Source organism: Prionailurus bengalensis, chromosome C1, assembly GCF_016509475.1.
Source record: "Prionailurus bengalensis isolate Pbe53 chromosome C1, Fcat_Pben_1.1_paternal_pri, whole genome shotgun sequence".
Taxonomy (NCBI): domain Eukaryota; kingdom Metazoa; phylum Chordata; class Mammalia; order Carnivora; family Felidae; genus Prionailurus; species Prionailurus bengalensis.
The window spans coordinates 139,451,283-139,471,265 of record NC_057345.1 but is presented as its reverse complement, the minus strand read 5'-3'; the positions used below and the strand labels follow the sequence as shown (position 1 = coordinate 139,471,265).

The 19,983-nt window shown below is 37.7% G+C and overlaps 1 pseudogene; it reads right to left on the bottom strand.

The window, feature by feature from the left end:
- Positions 1 to 1,175: 1,175 nt before the first annotated feature.
- LOC122479478 lies at positions 1,176 to 19,706 on the bottom strand (annotated as a pseudogene).
- Between the last annotated feature and the right edge of the window lie 277 nt (positions 19,707 to 19,983).

The following is a 19,983-nucleotide window of genomic DNA, read 5'->3' as shown; positions in this document are numbered from 1 at the left end:
AGTTCGTCGACCCACCTCAGTACCCCTCTCTTCCAGCATTCAGGGATACCATCACTTTGCTATCTCTCTACTTTTCTAATCGTATTAAATACAGTAAAATTGGGGCGCCTGGGTGGCTCAGTCAGTTAAACGTCCAATTTCAGCTCGGGTCATGATCTCTCATTTTGTGAGTTTGAGCCTGGTGTGGGGCTCTGTGCTTGGAGCCTGCTTCAGATTCTGTGTCTCCCTCTCTCCCTGCCCCTCACCTGCTCACACTCTGTCTCTCTCAAAAATAAATGAGCATTTAAAAAACTTAAAAAATAAATAAATACAGTAAAATAATAGCACATTTTCTTCAATTATACTTTCATCTCTGTCTCTGGACATAGATCCAATTTGGGGGATGAGGCCAAGAGTAATTTAGAGGCTATCTGATAAAATGCACCACAGCAAAAGAGACTAAGAATATACTTTAATGTCTACTTATTTTAATATTTTGTTATGGAACATGTTTGAAATATACCAAAGTAGAGGAATATTATATTGAACTCTCAGGTATCCATCACCCAACTTGTACAATTGTCATAGTCTGCTTATGTTTGTTATTTTTAATTTTTTAAATTTATTTTGTAAATGTTTATTTATTTTTGAGAGAGAGCGAGTGTATGTGTGTGAGTGGGGGAGGGTCAGAGAGAGAGGGAAACAGAGGATCTAAAGCAGCTGACAGCAGAGAGCCCCATGTGGGGCTCAAACTCAGAAACCATAAGATCATGACCTGAGCCCAAGTCAGATGCTTAACCAAACTGAGCCGTTCAGCTGGTTATTTTTAGAAGAAATGTTTTTGGTCACTATATTGTATTAATATTGCTTTCTCATGAATTATTATTCCCCATGACCAATCTGCTCTTTATTCTAAATCCAGTCCTGAAACCAAATTAAACACGGTTAAAAAAAAAAATTAGGGGTAGAAAAAGAAAAACGAACAAACTGAATATAGTTCTTCTAATTCCAGGAGTATCTCTTTTGTATTATCTTTACCATATAAGGCAAGTTATGACATAAAATGTCTTATAAATTCTCAATGGCTAAAGGGGATTCTAGACTATTGAAGTTACTTTTCTTTCACCACACTAGTGTTGTTATAATTATCCTACATTGTATTCTTCAGTGAACCTCTGGACAAAATTGAATCAGTTTCAATCCAGGCAGGTTGGGCCTGGGGATATCTGCAGCATCTACAAGAAGAGGAGAAGAAGCCTTCAAACAACTATAACAGTGAGGTCTGGTTTATATCACTTCTGGATAATCAAACAGTTTGACAAAGTTACAACAAAGAGTAGTTAGCCATGGTTGTGTTTCTAGATAAGGTGAATCAAGTGACAATTAGTGGAAACATGCTATGAGGATAATTTTCTTCATATCTTTATTGATGTCCTGGATAAAAGATTCAGAGCATATTGTCAGACTCACAGGGAGCTGAATTAAGTGGTTTGCTAATATCCTGGAATGGCGAGAGAAATGACTTGAAAGTTGATAAAATGTTAGTCTGAAAACAAAGTGTAAAATCAGAGATGACAAATACAAGGTGAGGTTTAACTTCAAAGAAATTCCCAAAAATTTATTTTGAAAGATAATCCTTCCACTCTACTTTTCATTTGACAGACTTGTACTAAAACAATTTTGTAGACAAAATTGAGGGATTTCAAAGATTAATGGCAAAATCAACAAAAGTAGAGAAAAATTCAGCCTACAAGAGGTTCCAGAGAGTTCTCTAGCTTCTTCCAGCATGTGAGGATACAATCGGAAGTCTGAGACATGGAAGACGGTCCTCACCAACCCTGTTGGCACTCTGAGCTCAGACTTCCATCCTCCAGAACTCTGAGAAATAAATTTCTGTTGTTTATAAGCCACCCAATCTGTGATATTTTGTTAGAACAGACACATGTACTATGACAAGGACAATGCTGAATGGTGTGTTTGTGTGTGCTTGAAAAGGGTTACAAAGAAGAGACTTAAAGAAGGACCCACTGTTTGGGGCCAAATTCCTTTTATCTTCAAAAAAACAACAAAAAAAGTAAAAAAACAAAAAAAGTATTTGTCTTGGTTCTTTTTCCAAAGTGTGGCTTTCATGTGTACTTTTTAATAGAAAGGATTCTTTGGCAATGAAAAAGCTAGTCTTAATTGACTTCCCACTCTCCCCAGCAGCAAGTGAGTGACTTGCTGGTGACTAGGGCTGTAAAGGAACAGCTCCTCCTGGCAAGCACGGTCTTCCCTCCCCCCTCCCCCCCCACTAAAATGTCATATATTCACATAGTGCAAAATTTTCAAAAAATGTAAAAAGGCATATAGTGAAAACTTGTCCTCTTGTCCTGTCCACCGTTTACACAGCTCTCTTTTGCACACACACACACAGCCATAATCAATTCTTATATATTCTTGACAGATTATTCTTAACAGATTTCTTTATGAATTGACCAGAAAATATCAATATATAGTTGTATTCTTCCTCTTTTTATAAAAAATAGCACATAGTATACACTGGCTTATATCATTTTTTTCACTTTTAAATATACATCTTAATGATCAATACCAGAGAGCTTCCTCAGTTTTTTAAACCACTGTGTAGTACTTCACTCTGTAAATGTTCAAGAACTTTTTAACTAGTCTCCTATTGATGGGCATGTGAGGTGTTTCCAGTTTTGTATTTCAAGCAATACTGACCTAGATAACATTACACATAATGTCATTTCACATGTGGGCAAGTATATCTGCAGGATAAATTCCTGAAAGTGTGATGTATGTGCAGTTTTAATAAACCTTGAAAATGTCTTTCCATCAGAGTTGTGCCACTTTCAATTCTCCCTAATGTATGAGGAGGGCTGCCTTCCTAAAAACAACAAAATGTGTTATCAAGCTCTTAGACCATTACCAAACTGGAAGCTGATATATCAGTGTAGTTTTAACATTTATTTCTCTTATTACCAGTGGACTTGATCATCTGTTTATGTTTATAAGCCATTTCGATTTTTTCTATGACATATATGTCATGTGACATATCTTTATGTGTATTCCTATTTTTCTAGTATGTGATTAGTCTTTTATTGGTTTCTAGTAGCTCTTCATATGTTAGGGAGGTTGGTATTTGTCTATGACATAAGTTTCTCATTGTGTCATTTATCTTTTGACTTTGTTTATAGTTTCATATGTTGTTAAATTTATTTTATTTTATTTTATTTTATTTTATTTTATTTTATTTTATTTTATTTTATTTTATGGATTCTAGAGTTTGAGTCAGAAAAAACCTTCTCCACTGAAATGTTAGAAAGGAACTTCCTGTGCTTTCTTCTAATACTCACATGCTTTCATTATTTTGTATGTATATCTTCAATTCGTTTGAAATTTATCCTGGTTCTGCTACCTTGCTAGAGTATGGTATGACGTATGAGTCCAACATCTTTTCTTCAGATATTCTATCACCATTTATTGAAGTGTTTATCTTTTCTCCACTGATTTGAAATGCTATCTTTTTCATGTGGCGAATTGTAGTATGCATTTGGAATTATTCCTGGGCTTTGTATAATATTGTGTTGGTCAGTTTGTCTAATGATGAACTGATACCACTGTGATGTGTTCAGGTTTTATGCTTATGTTTTTGTAAGACATTGGATAATTTCCCCTCATTGCCCTTTCCCTCCCCCAGTTTTCCTTCCCATTTTTGATAATTTTTCCACAAAACATCATGATCACTTTGTCTAGTTTCAAAAAACTCACTGTCAATATTTTGCTTTTTGTGCTCTTGTTTAAATTATAAATGAACTCAGAAAGAATTGACATTTTTTAATGTTAACTCTACCAACTAGATACATCTTCACTCCGTACAGAATTTCTTGTGTGTCCTCCAGTAGGATTTTAACACTTCTTATTAAGTTTATTCCCCTGCCTTTAATCTTCTTTTCTTTTTAAAATGAGTACTTTCTTCCATTATATATTTATACTGTTTGTTATTTTTATTTTGTATATTAATTTTGTGCCCCACTACTTTGCTAAATAGCTTTTCTAGTTGAGTCTCATGAGTTTTCCATGTATATAATTATAATACCTTGCAGGAAGATTCATAATGGATGCTGATAAAATCTCAGAAAGGACAAATATAGATACATTATGGACTCTTGGGTACTCTAGACCAGACTAGGTAATGCCCAGTGTTCAAAAACTGTAATATCATTTTAGAAGGGATGTATTGGAATGATGATTGTTTTAAAACAAATAATTCATTATGATCTTAATCCTAGTCATCATAATCACCATCACACTTATATTTGTAGAGAGCACTCTATTTTATTGTATCTATGTATTTATTTAAACAAAATTTTAAATTTTAATTTATTTTAGAAAAAGTGAGGACATGTGCACATGAGCAGGGATGGGCAGAGGGAGAGAGAGAGGGAGAGAGAGAATCTTAAGCAGGCTCCACGCTCAGCATGGAGCCTGACATAGGGCTCAATCCCATGACCTTGGGAGTATGACCTGAACCAAAATCAAGTCGGATGTTCAACTGACTGACCCACCCAGGCATGCCATGAGAGCACTCTATTTTTAAAAATTACTGATACAAAGCTACCAATTTGTTACCACTATTGTTATTACCAAACATTTCAACAATACCTCTAAGATATTCATATAAGTCTCATGGAGTTTAACTCTAATACAGTATCATAAAGAAAAAATCCAGTTGTGTATGCAAGCAACTACCCATCAGTCCTGAAGTGGGATTTATATTTAAGTAGCTTAAATGAGTTGCTTTGTGTTTATGATGGGCACAGCAAATCCTCCTTGCTGGTTGTTAAACCCTCCTCACTTAACAATGATCTTCTTTGTTGATCTTCAGGGCATGGTGTCTCATCTGTTTAGTTTGGCTTTTTATTTGACTTTCATTGACTTTGCAGCCAAGCCTGTTTTCTTTGTTTGATATGTTAGCTCAAATATGTAGGTGAACTCAGCCATTCAATGATAAGCATATTATTTTTAAAAATAACATATACTAGATTTTGATGAAAGAATATAATTTTCTCTTGCAAATGGAGAAGAAATGTTTGACTTTATTTTATTTTTTATTTTACAGACAGCATGCAAGTGGGGGAGAGTGGCAGAAGGAGGAAGAGAGAGAGAGAGAGAGAGGGGAGAGAATGAATGAATCTGAAGCAGGCTCCACGTTCAGCTCGGAGCCTAGCACAGAGCCCAACGGCGCTCAGTCCCACGACTCTGGGATCATGACCTGAGCCAGAACCAAGAATCAGATGCTCAACCAACTGAGCCATCTAGGGGCCCCCAAATGTTTGACTTATGAATAATAACTTGCTGTCTTTTAGAGGACTTGTCCAACTGTCTTTTACTAGGAGACACAGATGTCTGGTTGCTGAATTTCTGTTAGCCTTTTTTCTATACACAGTTCTCAACCTTAGATTAGATAGAGACAACTTTACATCTTCTTTAAGCACTTCCTAAGGTATTAGCACCCTTTAGTGCTAGTTTCTGAAGAGCCACAGCTGTCACCCAAGTCTTAGTACTGAGCTAGCCATGGTCAGATGCATTGTGGTGTGTTGAAGAATCTTCTCATTTGAAGCACCTCACAAGTTGTGCCATATTTCCAACTGCTAGGAAAAATGTAAACATATCTATTGGGAAGTATGTCAATGAACACCAGTGATGTATAAAAGAAAAACCAAAGATTGTGAACATGTACATATGTACCTGTGGGTACTGAAATCCTGATTTGGTCTAGTAAATTCAACTTCATTGCCTTCCTTCTAGTATGGTTGAATCTCAACATTTTACCTCTCTTCTACAAAATTCTCTTTAATAAAGCCAAGTTATAAAATGCTTTTAAAATCCTAAAGTTTTATATAAATTTTAGTTTTCTCTGAGACATTAATTTTGGTGTAAAACCAGTGAAACTTACAATCAAATAATGTGAGGTATTCAAATCTTAAGGACTGCATTGAGAGATGTTGACAATTAGAATATTCTCATCAGTAGGAGGTTTGTGTTGGCTCCAAATGTGGATTACTTATGTAAATGCCCCTTTGGAACCTCTGTTTATATGATAGAGACCTTAGGGGATGTTAGAAAGAGTGTTGTCTTGTTTTATAGACTTTCTGATTTGTTAACATACTTGAAGTTTCAATATTCAAAAGTCATTCATGTAACCACTTTTTTTATTTTGAAAAGTTTCAGATACTTACTTGTGAACGCTTCCCAAGAACATTTCGTTGTGTCTGGGGTGTTCTATGACATTTACACTCTTTCACTTTCTTCTCTGGATTATTTTAAAACATAGGGCTTTTCTTTTTTTTTTTTTTAATTTTTTTTTCAACGTTTTTTATTTATTTTTGGGACAGAGAGAGACAGAGCATGAACGGGGGAGGGGCAGAGAGAGAGGGAGACACAGAATCGGAAACAGGCTCCAGGCTCCGAGCCATCAGCCCAGAGCCTGACGCGGGGCTCGAACTCACGGACCGCAAGATCGTGACCTGGCTGACGTCGGATGCTTAACCGACTGCGCCACCCAGGCGCCCCAAACATAGGGCTTTTCAAACATTGTACCTCTTTCAAAGAAAGAAGACTCAGAGAAGAAGGGGCAGAACCAATCCCAGGTTTTTTCATTGACCAACAAAAGAGCAAAGGAAGGCACTCTTCTCCTATTTTCTAATTGACCAAGATAGGAGAATTTTTTAATACTAAGGGCCCTAATTTTATTTCTGGAATTATTTGATTATCTCAGTTTGCTGATGCTAATTGATATCAAATCAATAAGCAAGAACTTGAAACAATCTCCCATCCTTTTGTGCAGTGGGAGTGTGGGGCAGCTGGTGGATCACAGGAATAGGGTTGGGGAGTTGTTGTTGTTGTTATTGTTGTTCATTTGAGCAGTCTGTATTATGAAGATTGTATATAAGGTTACCTTATTTCTGCATCTTCTCAACTGTTTTGTCTTATATTTACCCTTTACCTCTCCCACTTGACAAGATTTTGCTTTACATTCAAAGATCTTTTTGCTGTGTTTGTCCTGTTTTAGCGTAGTGGTGATCACCTTTTAGGGCTGGTGCTGCCCATTTGGACAGTTGTGTCATTGGCTTCTGTTGCACATGTTTGATGTAGATGACACATTTCTTTCCATAAACTTGGACTACTTTGCCAACTTGCTGACCTTTGTTATGTCCTCATACAACCTGAACTGTTTCATCCTTTCAGATGGACATGGATGGGACATTGTACTTCTGTCTCAGCTCTTTGGAAAGAGGGAAAGACACAATCTTCCTGAAAATGTGGGAAGGTATATTGAAATGTCTTTTATGGTTCTTGCTCTGGTTAGAAGTCACAAAGGGATTGAATTTCATTTTGGCTGCTGTTGCTTCAGCAATGGCCATAAAAGAGAAAAGAAGATGGTTTTTAGATCAGTTTCTCTAATATAATCTCTTGGTCTGGTCAAGTGTATGGTTCTGCCTTTCTAATCTCTGCTCAGCCTTTTGCCTGGCCTAGTCAGTGTTTTTCTTTTAAAAGCTAGGATGTATAATTTTACACATGTGGAATCCTAGTTAGGCATTAGGCACCTCTTTTATTTTTTTTAATTCTTTTAAGTTTATTTTATTTATTTTGAGAGTGAGAGAGAGAGTGCAACAGGGGAGGGGCAGAGAGAGGGGGAAAGAGAGAATCCCAAGCAGTAGAGCCCAATGCAGGGCTCCATCTTACTAACCATAAGATCATGACATGAGCCAGAATCAAGAGTCAGACGCTCAACTGACTGAGCTACCCAGGTGCCCTTAGTTGCCCCCTTTAATATGAATGTTTGATTTCATCTTTTCTATTACTGTTGTTGTTGTTGTTGTTGTTTTAAGTTTAAAGAGGCATGTTTTAAGTCATATCAGAGAGAGGTGCAGCTCAGGCTGCACCCTGAGCAGGTAATGCTTGAGCAGAGACTTGAAGGAGGTGGGAGAGTGAGTTTTGTGGATACCTAAGGGAAGAGGGGGTGGCAGGTATGTTATCCTGAAACAGGGAGGCCAGTGTATCTGGAATGCAGTAGGACATGTACCTAGACAGACAGCAGAAGCTGAATCATGTGGGACCCTGTAGGCTACATGTGAGAACTTTGGGTGTCACTCTGAATAGAAGTGGAGCCATGAGAGGGGGTTTGAACAGAGAAATGACATGATGTGACTAATATTTAAAAAAGAAGCACTCAGGCTGCTCTACTAAGAGAAGACTATTAGATGGATGAGGGCCTAGGCTGGGGAAACCAGTGACGAGGCTTCTTTAGTGAATTGTAATGGTCTGGACCAGAATAGTAGGCAGCAAAGGAAGTGGTGAGAAATGACTGGAATCTGGATATATTTTGCATATAGGGCTGACATAACTTTTTGAAGGATTTTTGTAAGGTGTGGGAAAAAAAGAGGTGAGTAAAAGATGGCTCCAAAGTTTTGGGCCCAAGAAACTGGAGTTTCTGAGAGAACAAGACTGGAACATGAACAATTATTTGGAGTTGGGGTGAAGATGGCGATCCAAAGTTTGGATTTGGGTATGTTAATTTTGAGATTAAAAATGTCTACTAGACTTAAAAGTAGAAAGGTTCATTAGGCCTACAAAGTCATGAGACTGGCTGGGAACTACCAGGGAAAGAGGATGGATACACACACAAGAGACTAAATCCTGGGTCCCTCTTGCATTAAGAGGTGCTGGAGATGAGGAGAAACTGTCTGATTTGTTGCTCACAGTGAAAGTTGTAGAGGAGTACATTTTGAGGAAATTTATATTCACCTTACTTCCCAATTCAAACCCTAAGAAATTGGGGTATTTGCTTTCCAGACGTAACAAATACTGCATATCTGTTGCTTAAGAAGCATAGAACTCTAGAAATGTTCAGAATTTGTACAGAAAGTAGACAAAGTCATTTCCACATTGGAGACACTAAAACCTCTAAAAAAATAGTATAGAGCTAGCATCAGTAAATTTAGAAATGGCTTATAAATGTGTCAAATGTAGGTAAGTGGACTAATAGGCAGAGCTGGGAAGTGATAGCCAGTGTTTTTAAGAAGAAAAGCCATGTGGTTAGTTTAGAAATGGTTCGTGAAAGAGGTGAGCCTTGATCCAAATTTAGGAAGGAGAGAGCATGGATTTGTAGAAAGGAGAGAATTTCAAAATTGAGACAGGCCCATTAGCCACTGGATTAGTAGGACTAGTTTTTGATGAATGAGTCATTTCTTCTTTATTGTATCACTCAGGATCATAAGAACAGATGGCTCACCCAAAAAGAGCAATTTAGGAGAATATAATTAATGAACTATTTATAAAATTATAAGCAGGGTTAAATCAATAGGAAGGGCCAGGCTAGATTCTGTAGGTCCAGGGAACAGGCAAGGCAACTATGGTTGTAATTATAGGACAGGACCAGCTGAGGGGCTGTGGTCTTCAGTGAAGGACCACAGGCACTGCCAACCTGTAATGTGGCTTGGAGAGAAGTAGGGGAATAAATACCCAACTTCAATGTCCTTCCATTGTCTGATATCCTGTTGGAGCCTCTCATTAGCAAGTTTCAGCAAAAACTAAAGAGCAAGCAAGTCTAGTGATGTGTTCCATACAAATCAGCCGCTTAGGGTACAGATCAGGTGGGGAGGGATGGGAAATGGATCCAAAGGACACACTGAAGCCATTCAGTACCCGTGTCTCCATAAAAAAGTTTATAATAAGACTTTGTGAAAAGTCAAAGAATTGTGAGAATTTCAGCATCGGAAGACCTTTGAACAATTGTAACTTGAATAGTATACTCCCAATCTCCAATGTTAATTCTTTTTTTTTAAAAAAAGTCATTCACCTTTTTTCCCCTTCCTTTTTTTTTGGGGGAGGGGGGCATTATTGTTTTGTTTGTTTTGTTTTGGCAAAGTTCTGCCCAAATTTGTTGTTCAATATTTATAAAGACCTTGTCTTGCCTCTTCCTATTTAAGAAGAATCTGCTTTTAAACTGGGTACCAGGTTTTAAGTAAACAAGATCTTGGTTGGCTGTGCACTGTGCAGATAGTTTACGTCTTCAATATTGATACCCTAGCTTAACTTTTCTTCCTATTAGTTGTAATTGGATAACTTGTCACCAGATACAGGGAGTTAAAAGTCTCATGCAAGCAAAATAGTCACTCTGGAAATTGTCATTTTCCCCCTTCCATACGTTTCTTGTTGACTCCAATATTTACAACCATTCTCCTTATGACTTTAAAACCTTCTTACCATAGACATCTAATGAACATATTTAGTCCAACTATGTAAGTACAGTTAGTAAGATGAGGTAGAGGCTAAAGAAAACATATCACAAAATTATAATGTTAAGGATATGTACACTTATCTTGAAAATTATATTAGAACAAACTTAATAATCTATTAGGAATATACATATCACTTGCAAATATCCATTATTTTCTCCCACAAGCATGTAGCTTTTGTTAAGGAGGGCTAACTCTCCCCTAATATCGATTTGCTCCTTCTTTCTTTAGTATTAGAATTCTCAACGTTTAGCTGAGCACATGGCTGGCTAGATAAAGACTACATTTCCCAGCTACTCTTACTGCCATGTTTGGCCATATATTTTAGCATCTGGCCAATGATACATAAGTAGAATCAAGCCACACTAGCAAGAGCTACAAAAGCCATTTTAGACTGGGGATGAAAGCCCTGTCTTGAGAATGGCAGAATGACAGTGTAGAAAGTGCCTAGGTCCTCATGACTGAAGACCTGCCATATGACCCCTTGACTGCTTGTACTCCAGCTCTTATATGAGAAAGAAATCAACGGCTATTTGTTTGAGCTATTGTTCTTTTGGCCTTTGTGACAGCATACAGACTTGTATCCCAGTTTACGCATGGCCCTTCTAATAGAGGCTAGTGTGCTAAAGTGCAATAATAGTTGTCCTTTATTATCTGTTGATAGAGAACATACATAATGACAAAGAGGCGTTATAAATACAGGAAGATTTTAAATGGATTTTTATTTAATTAATCATAGCTATGTATATTTGAAAAACAATAGTACTTGCCTAGCTGAAATATATTGCTTAGTCACCCTACTGATAATGCTTGGACTGACATATATATTTAAGGACTCTCTGTCAGATCCCTTCCCCAAACTACTTTTTGAAATCCATGGACTTAAGCCTTAGAGTTAAAAATGAGGTTAACAGAATAGGATCCAGCTCAGAAGATGCAAATAAAATCTGAAATGCCTGGTCAACTATGCAGCTGTTGATTATAACAGGTAAATGAAGAGAGTTGAGGCCCAGAGGGCCCAGCATCTAGTGGACATTGTAGGCACTTCCCCAGTATCACTTTGCCACTTTCCCATCACATAGCAGCCATCCCGCTTAGAAGAGTGTACTGTGTTGAATAGCGTCCCCCCAAATTCATGTTCACTTGGAACCTGTGAATGTGTCCTTACTTGGAAATAGGGTCTTTGTTAATACAATCAAGTTAAGATGAAGTCATGCTGGATTGAGGTGGGCCTTCATCCAGTGACTGGCATCCTTATAAGAAGAGGGACATTTAGACATGGGCACATGGACGATCATCATGGGAAGATGAGGGCCAAGATTGGAATTATGTTACCATAAACCAAGGAACACCAAGGATGGCCGGCAACTACCAGAAGCTACAAGAGGCAAGGAGAGATCCTTCCCTATAGACTCTGGAGGGAACATGGCTCAGCCAACACCTTGATTCCAGAAATATAAGAGAATGAGTTTTTATTGTTCTAAGGCACTCACTTTGTGGTACTTTGTCATGGAAGCCCTAGGAAACTAATATAGTGGGGTTGGTAATGCCCTCAGCTATAGGCTGAGGTTATAGTCAAAATGTTTTACATCAGGGTTGATCCATCTAAACAGAAGAGATGCATGCTGCATTGCCGGAGCAGGGACCAAATGGATCCTTCCTTTGTAGATTAACTTTTAGTTGCTGGATAAAGGTAGGTCAGGAGGATTCCAGGATGGATTGCTGTGCAGTGAGGAACATGTAGGGGACACAGAGCATGGGCTACTTATCATCTGGTTTAGAAGCATTTCAATATTTAAAAAAAGCTATGGAGTTATGTCAGCGTGTGCTAAACATATGCCTTTGTTGGTTTAAACTAATACATCTTGCCTTCCTGCTACTACAGATGATTCAAGAGTGTCCCAAATTGGATCAATCAGAATAAAGCTCAGGACTTTCATTTTCTGGGTGGGGAAGAACGCACTCCCTCTTGGGAGATGTGAGTGGGAAAGAAGGTGACTCTGGTTGCTGTGAGCTAAAATTGTGCAACCTGGAAAGAAATTGGTCTCAGGACAGAACCAATAATCAAAGAAGGGAAGAACTGAGACAACTAACTGCAGCCAAATCATCTGTAGCTCTGGTCATTTGCACCTGAGTCTCTCCCATCCTCTGGACTGTTAGTTACATGAGCCAATAAATTCTCTTTATTGTTTATGCAAGTTTGGGTTGGGTGTTCTGTTGTTTATAACTAGAAGCATCCTAATTGATACGGTCCCTGTGACTTTCTTAGCAGATATTTATCAGGTCCTTTTCTCCGAAACATTTTATTTTGATGTCTGCTAGTGTAATTATTTTGTAATTACCTTTTATGTTTGTGTTCTGTTAGTAAATGAAACACCAGCCAAGCTTCAAGGAAATAGGACTTTGCTGAAAGACTACTATCATCAATTTTATACTGAATCCTTATTTTAGAATACAACCTAAAATCAAACAGACACACATGCACACGTGCAGGCAAGCATGTACACACACACACACACACACACACACACACACACACACATCTGCAATTTCCCCCACTGCATTCCTTGCCATACATAATAAAAACTAACTTGTATTATAGATGCTATTGATGGGCAAAATGGCACAAACAAACGGGAGAGGATATGTAATCTATGGGGGATAGCGGAAAAATAAAGGAAAGTATTCACTCAAAGAAATATGGCTTTGTGACTGAAATTTTCTTCTATAAGAATAACTCCAGGATAAATCAAATGTTAGTGCAAGGGCCAATTTAAATATAGAGGCGAGCAAAGGAATGGAGATGGAGAGAGAAATGAATAGAGGCAGCCAGGGAAAAGTCATGAAGTTTAAACTCCTTTTCCTCTGTCTTGGCCTTCAAAATAAATCTTTCTTTTGCAGTTACAGGGGCCATTTCAAAACAGGGCTAAGGAGGGGCAGAAACAAAGTACCAGTGTCCTCTGTGGCCCCTTAAAAATGAAAAATTTGAGTTGACTCCATTGATTTAGGTTACCTTGAATACTGTTCATCTATTTGCATCCTGAATTTGAGGCTTCTGCTTTGTACTCCTCCTGGCAGTTACTGTCTGTACATCGTTAACAATAAATATTAGAAAATGCATTTCCAGATTTGGCCAACATTTCAGTTACCTTTGATTGATTTTGGAATTAGTATATTGCTTTCAATAATAAGGAAGAAAAAAGTTTAGAAAGGAAACTGTAAAAATGCTAAAGTAGTTTTTTCTTAGTATGCAATTCCTGTTAGATCACTGGTGTCTGAAGAATACAGAACTGAGATCTTATCAATACATGCAGTACCACACATTTCCTATTTTAGTTGCTAATTAGTATTCAGGTGTGCAATGGAATACATGAAATTCAATGCTAATGCTGTTTCATTTGTGATTTAACATGTACGAGTTGTTACTATATGCAGCATTATCCTGTCAATGCACATGTATAATTGTTGTTTTTTCCTTTTTCTTTGTAATCGTAGTATCTCCATGTATTAATTTGATTCAATCTTCTAAGGGCATGCTCTGAATACATCTTCTTGGTTACAAACAAATGATTACTTTCTGTAGTTTAGAAGTGAACATAAGAGATATCTGAGAGTCATTTTTAAAAGGTTTCTGTTGAGGCCTTACTTTAATTGACCAACTTGTTTAGAAATTATAGTCTCCCCCTTTATTTCGTTTCACATAATTTGTGATTAACAGCTACATAAAATTGTAAACCATCAAATGGAACTAGTTTTATAAATATTGCATGCCATTTTATGTTCTTCAATTTGTACTTCCCTTATCAAGTATTTTTATGTTAAAAAATTTCAAAGTTAATGTATGAGGAAGTAACTAGCTACTTTAGTTAGTTAGATTTCTCTTCCTTGAAGAAAATTACTATAATGGTTACTTTTGCTAAAATGCAATTACTGTCACTGTAACAATCAATCATATTTTTATATAAGAAACTTTAACAACTTTTGAATGCATTAAGAAAAGTAAATGAAAAAGACTCAGTGTGAAACAAGACTAGACACCCAAACCCCCACCCTGACATCTGATGTGAAAAAACTCAGCCACCTTTCTTGTAATTCATTTTAATACCTTAGCTAGGATCACTGTAGAAGTTTTATAATACAGTAGTAAAGCAAGTTTCTTAGAACATCATTGAAAAATGCAATGTATATTCAACAACTGGTGCTATTATTGTTTCTGGTGAATGGTTTACTCCTAAGCTGTCAGAGTCCGTAGTACGAGTTTTGTGAACTAAACCAGGAGACACCATTTGCATAGATTTAGCTTTGTTAATACTCCTAGAGATGAAAATATCTCCACAGGAGAAGTGAAGGTTAGGAAATATGAACTGTATCAGTTCTTGGCTTTGAAGAGATTACTAGTTGAGGTCAGAAAAATGGTTTTTGTCTCAAAATATTATGCAGTCACATGGAGACAGAGTTTTTTCCCCAAAACCTGTAATATTCTCATAAAGCTGGAATACTAAACATAACATGAGATTTCTGTACTGCTACTCAGAATATCATACCCCTCTTATAATATTGGAAATATAGAAACAGATAACATGGTGCAAACTATTACTTAATAACAAGTATTTTGACAGAATGAATACATTTAAGTGGGGGCATTAATCAAAATATATAAAAGGATAACATGTATGGGTGAAACAGGTTGTTTTATGTTATGCATGCAATTAATGTCTGGGCTCATAGGCAATCATGAGCTCCATTCTCTTTCCTACTCCATCCCAGCCCTGCCCTCTATCCTCATATCTGTTTTGTTTTGTTTTTCTGTTTCCGCTAATATCTTTAATGGTATCTCCATCCAGCTAGTCTCCTAAACTGGATACAGGAGAGGTATTTTGATTCCTCCCTCTTCCTTAGCTCCATCATTCAATTTATTGCTAGTAATTTCCAGTCTCAATTTCGGCCCCATATCAACCTTCTCTGTACCCTCTTCAAAGCCCCAGAATAATCAGTCTCTCTCCCTTGTCCTGCTTCCAGAGTTACCTTTTCAAATTGCTTGGCATGGCATCAATTCCTGTCCCATTCTGTCTGGTCTCACCGTGTTAGTTTCCTGGGCATTCCTTCCCACTGTTCCCTGTCCGGCCATTGACACGATTAATTCACAAAGTCCTGTAACAGTGGGTGCTGCCTTTTCTTCCTGGAATATCATTTTCTAGGGCCTCTGATTAGAAAATTACTATTTTCCCATCAAGACCTTGATCTAAAAGGCCTTCTCTGACATCCCCAGGCAAATTTCATTGTTTGCTCCTCTGTGCTGTCATAAGCTGTCTGGACATAAGAGGTTTGTAGCACTGTATGTTTCTTGAGCTTTCCTCCGCGACACTACACTGGAAGCTTCTCCAGGGCAAGGACATGTCTTATTCTTTTTGGTATCCTTAGTGCTTAGTTCAGTGCATGACAATACAGTGGGCTGTCAATACAGAACGAAAGAATGAGGGAATGGATAATCCTTTAGTGCTCTTAGTTGTGAACCAATTTCAGTGTTATTACCTATGCATTACATTTTGTCTGAAACAAAACCAGTAAGAAAAATAATAATTCTAAGTCATGCTATAAAAATTAGCTTTTAACCAATTTACCTGAAAGTAAATCCATTACAATTAAAGGTCATTCTTCATTATCAGGAAGTCTCTCCATTCTTATGGATTCTTTTCTTTTTTGGTATTAGAAACTATGAACTGTGAATGACCAATGGGTAACAGCTGCATACATGATTATTTGATAATAAAACATCCTAAGCAAAGGCAAACCATTACAGGATATCTGTTGGACATTTGATTTTTTTTTAATTCCTTCAAAGCTAAAGCTGGCCATAAAGTTCATCTGGTGGCAACTTTTTGAATGTATTTTAAATTGAGATAGCAGCAGGCCAGTGCTATCTATAGAAAACTGCATTTGGTTCTATTGCCAATATGTGCTGCCTTTTTTTTTTCTACACTCCGTCTGTTATCAGGTGCTTCTTTACGTCACTGTCATGCTTTCTAGAAAAAGGAAAAGAATAATAGCATAAACTTCAACATCTTCCTTTGCTACCAGTGCAGACTCTACAATTATTTGATTTAAGGTACATTTGCGTTAAATATCAATCATTTTAATCTGACCAGAACCTCTGTGTTATTTGAGGACTGGCTTCTCCCTCATCCTACATATTTTGGTAGAAAGGACAGTCTCCGTGTCTTGCAGCTTCTGCTGCAGGAGTGGGCAGGAGACCCAAGCCTGTCCACTCATGGTGTCTCACCCTTTTGTCTTGACCCAGACAAGGCAACTTTGTGTGTGTGTGTGTGTGTGTGTGTGGTGAAAGAAAGGGCTTATTTATTTTTTGCATCTCAAGATTTAAAGATGCACACTTGGAAATACTGGCACTAATGTTTTCTGACATGTGAAGATAGTCTGTTTGGAGTAGGAAAACATGTGCCTTATAATCAAAGAGAAGTAGGGACTAGCATGGTTGAGAGATGCTAAATAAACTTTAATGATACTATTTGCACCCCTGTACCTAGCCATTCCTGAAGTGAGAGCCATCCTTAAATTTCCAGATATGTAAGCCAACAAATTCCTTCTTTTCTGCTTACACTGGTTTGAATTCTTCCAACCAAAATAGTATATATCAGAGTGACATTATGCTGAGAAAAACTAAGTGTTATGGCTCCGTAAGTATGAAATGTCAGGGTTAAATAAATAAAAAGTACTCACGATCTGTCACTGCATGGGAAGAAGCTTCTGGACATGAATTCTCTGACATCTCTCAGTATTTTCCACTCTAGACCCTCGAAAGTTCGGGAAAATCACTTTATTTCATACTTTCCTATGTCAAATACAAGTTTTAGTTAATTCACAGTAAAAGTACTAACATGGTGTGATGTCTTTGTACCATGTCAATTTCCCCAAATTCTCCTCCCATATGGTTCCAGGTTAGGATTTGCCACAAGAGAAATTTGTGCAGGATTTGGCACTGAAGGGTACCCATTTCTCAGCTCTGAGGATTGCTGTAGGGTGGGTACTGTTGGAGTTTGTGCATGTTGTCATGGATCTGCTGGTGGCAAGGACACCTACTGGACCCATGGCACCCCCTGCTCCCATCAAACTCCTTCAGCTTCTGAGAATCCCGGACTAGGGGCATGTGCAGCCCTATGGTAAAGAGATGTTGGCTTATCCCTCAAGTTGCCTAAATTATCAGGACAGAAGTCAGTGATTAGGTGATCTTTCAGTTTTTCCTAGCAGGTTCTGCTTTGTTTTTGGTTATCCCTTTGTGTCCACCTTCTCTTCCTAACTGCTGATGTTTGGGCTCATTACCAGACCTAAAGGCGGCAGACATTCATGGCTGCATATGGACTAATGTGTGTAAGAGTGAATTCCTTGGTTCTGCCTGCCTGCTTGAACTCTAACTGATGGGTTGTCCATTTTTGTTATTCACTTCTGAAGCTATATGAGAGTTTATTTATTATTGGTAATCAACACTGGTGAGGTTGAAAGAATTTAGGCCTATTCTCAGTTTTTATAATCTGCCTTTGCCACTTGCTATCTGTATGACTTTGACCAAGTTGTTTGATCTCTTGATGCCTTAGTTTCTTTAGCTATCAAATGGGAAAGAGCATATCTACCAGTAGGATTGCTATTAGGATTCACAAGGAAATTACATTTGTTTTGCCACTAGGCTATTGTTCATTATTGCAATCCCAGCATGTAGCCCCCAAATCAGTACATTATACCTACTTCACAATCTTTTCTAAGTTGATGGATAAACAGGTATGTGCTTAATACATGCTAACCTCTTCTAGTTCTTTATTTGAGTTATGATAGAGTCAACTATTTGGCAGATAGTATTTAGTTTCTTCTGGGGCGCCTGGGTGGCTCAGTTGAATGGGCATCTGACTTCAACTCAGGTCATGACCTCACAGCTCATGAGTTCGAGCCCTGTGTCAGGCTCTGTGCTGACAGCTTGGAGCCTGGAGCCTGCTTTGGATTCTGTGTCTCCCTCTCTCTCTGTCACTCCCCACTCATGCTCTGTCTCTCTCTCCTTCAGAAATAAACATTAAAAAAAGTTTTTCAATACATTTAGTTTCTTCCTCTAAAAAAAACCTCCAAAGAAGAAGCATATTTCCCTATTTCATTGATGTTGATCTTGGCTATGTGACTTATCTTGACCAATGGGATGTTAGAAATGTGAGCAAAGGTTTGATATATGCTTCCACAGTAGGATTTGGTCTCTTTCTCTTCTGCCTCCACTGGGATAAGAATATATAGCAGGTAGCCACTGCTCCTTCAGTGTGGGCCTCTGAATGAGACCAGTGAAGCAAAGCAGTTCTGGTGCAGTCTAAAGAAAAGACACTCCAACTAACCCATAGACATGTGACTAAGAATCAAAGCTTATTTTCTACGACTGAGTATTGGGGTGGTTTGTTATGGAACAATTGCTTACTGATACAGAGGGGCTTAATTATAAAGATAGAATCAATATTTATAGATTTAGCATGTAAAAAAACCTTTAAAACTCAATTGGGTTTATGTGCCTATTATAAATTAGACAAACAGATTTGAACAATAGTTTTTAAAAGAGTCTGGCCAGATTAATCCAGCACTAACATAATCCATGAGTACAATTCTGCTTATACTTCTGGAATGGCTGTAATGAGTACTTGAAGAGCACAGGAGTTGGTAACCATCCTCAATGAGTACATCCTCAATCAGTGTCCTCAGGAAAAGTGAGAATCTTCTTTTTAAAAAATACCTCATTTCAGGGCCGCCTGGTTGGCTCAGTCGGTTAAGCATCCAACTTCAGCTCAGGTCATGATCTCACAGTTTGTGCGTTTGAGCCCTGCATCGGGCTCTGTGCTGACAGCTCAGAGTCTGGAGCCTGCTTCGGATTCTGTGTCTCCCTCTGTCTGTCTGCACCTCCCCTGTTCACACTCTGTCTCTCTCTCTCTCAAAAATAAATAAACATTAAAATTTTTAAAAAATACCTCATCTCAGAACTCCGTAACTGGCTCAGTATAGGGTCACTGTGTTGCTTATTATTTGGACATGTAGAAAGAATCCTGCACTACTTAGAGACTGTGACCTTGGAGAAGAAGAAACTCAATTCATTTCCTCACCTTTAAAAGGAAGATGATAATATTTACCGCCCAATGGAATTGTGTGACCTAAATGAAAGCATGCATACAAAGCTCTTAGCGTACTGTCTGGCACATAATAAGCAGTCAATAGAAGTTAGCCCTTGTTAGAGTTGTTATTATTGTGAGTGACAGAATGCTTAGGCAAGATGCCAGGCTAATTCTGCCATTCTAAACCACAGTGAAGTGATAGAACATTCCAGCTTGACTTCATGATTGGACAGTGAGTCTCATAGCAAGAAGAATTCATTAAAGGGATGATCTAGGAGAACTTATGAAAGAGAAAATAATGTAGATCATAATTTTTTTTATGACTACTTTAATGGAGTCTTTTGGATCAGATTTTGGATTTCCTTTCTGTAGGCTAAGAAATCCAAATAAATTTATCCAACTTTGTTGTTTATCTATGAATTACCTATTAATTTTTCATATTTGTCATTTTATTTTGTTAACACTATGGATCAAGGAAGGTCTGATCTGAGCCAACCATGGTGGTTGGTATAGAGTACATCTTTTACCATCTTATTTTATCATTTTGTTTTATTTTG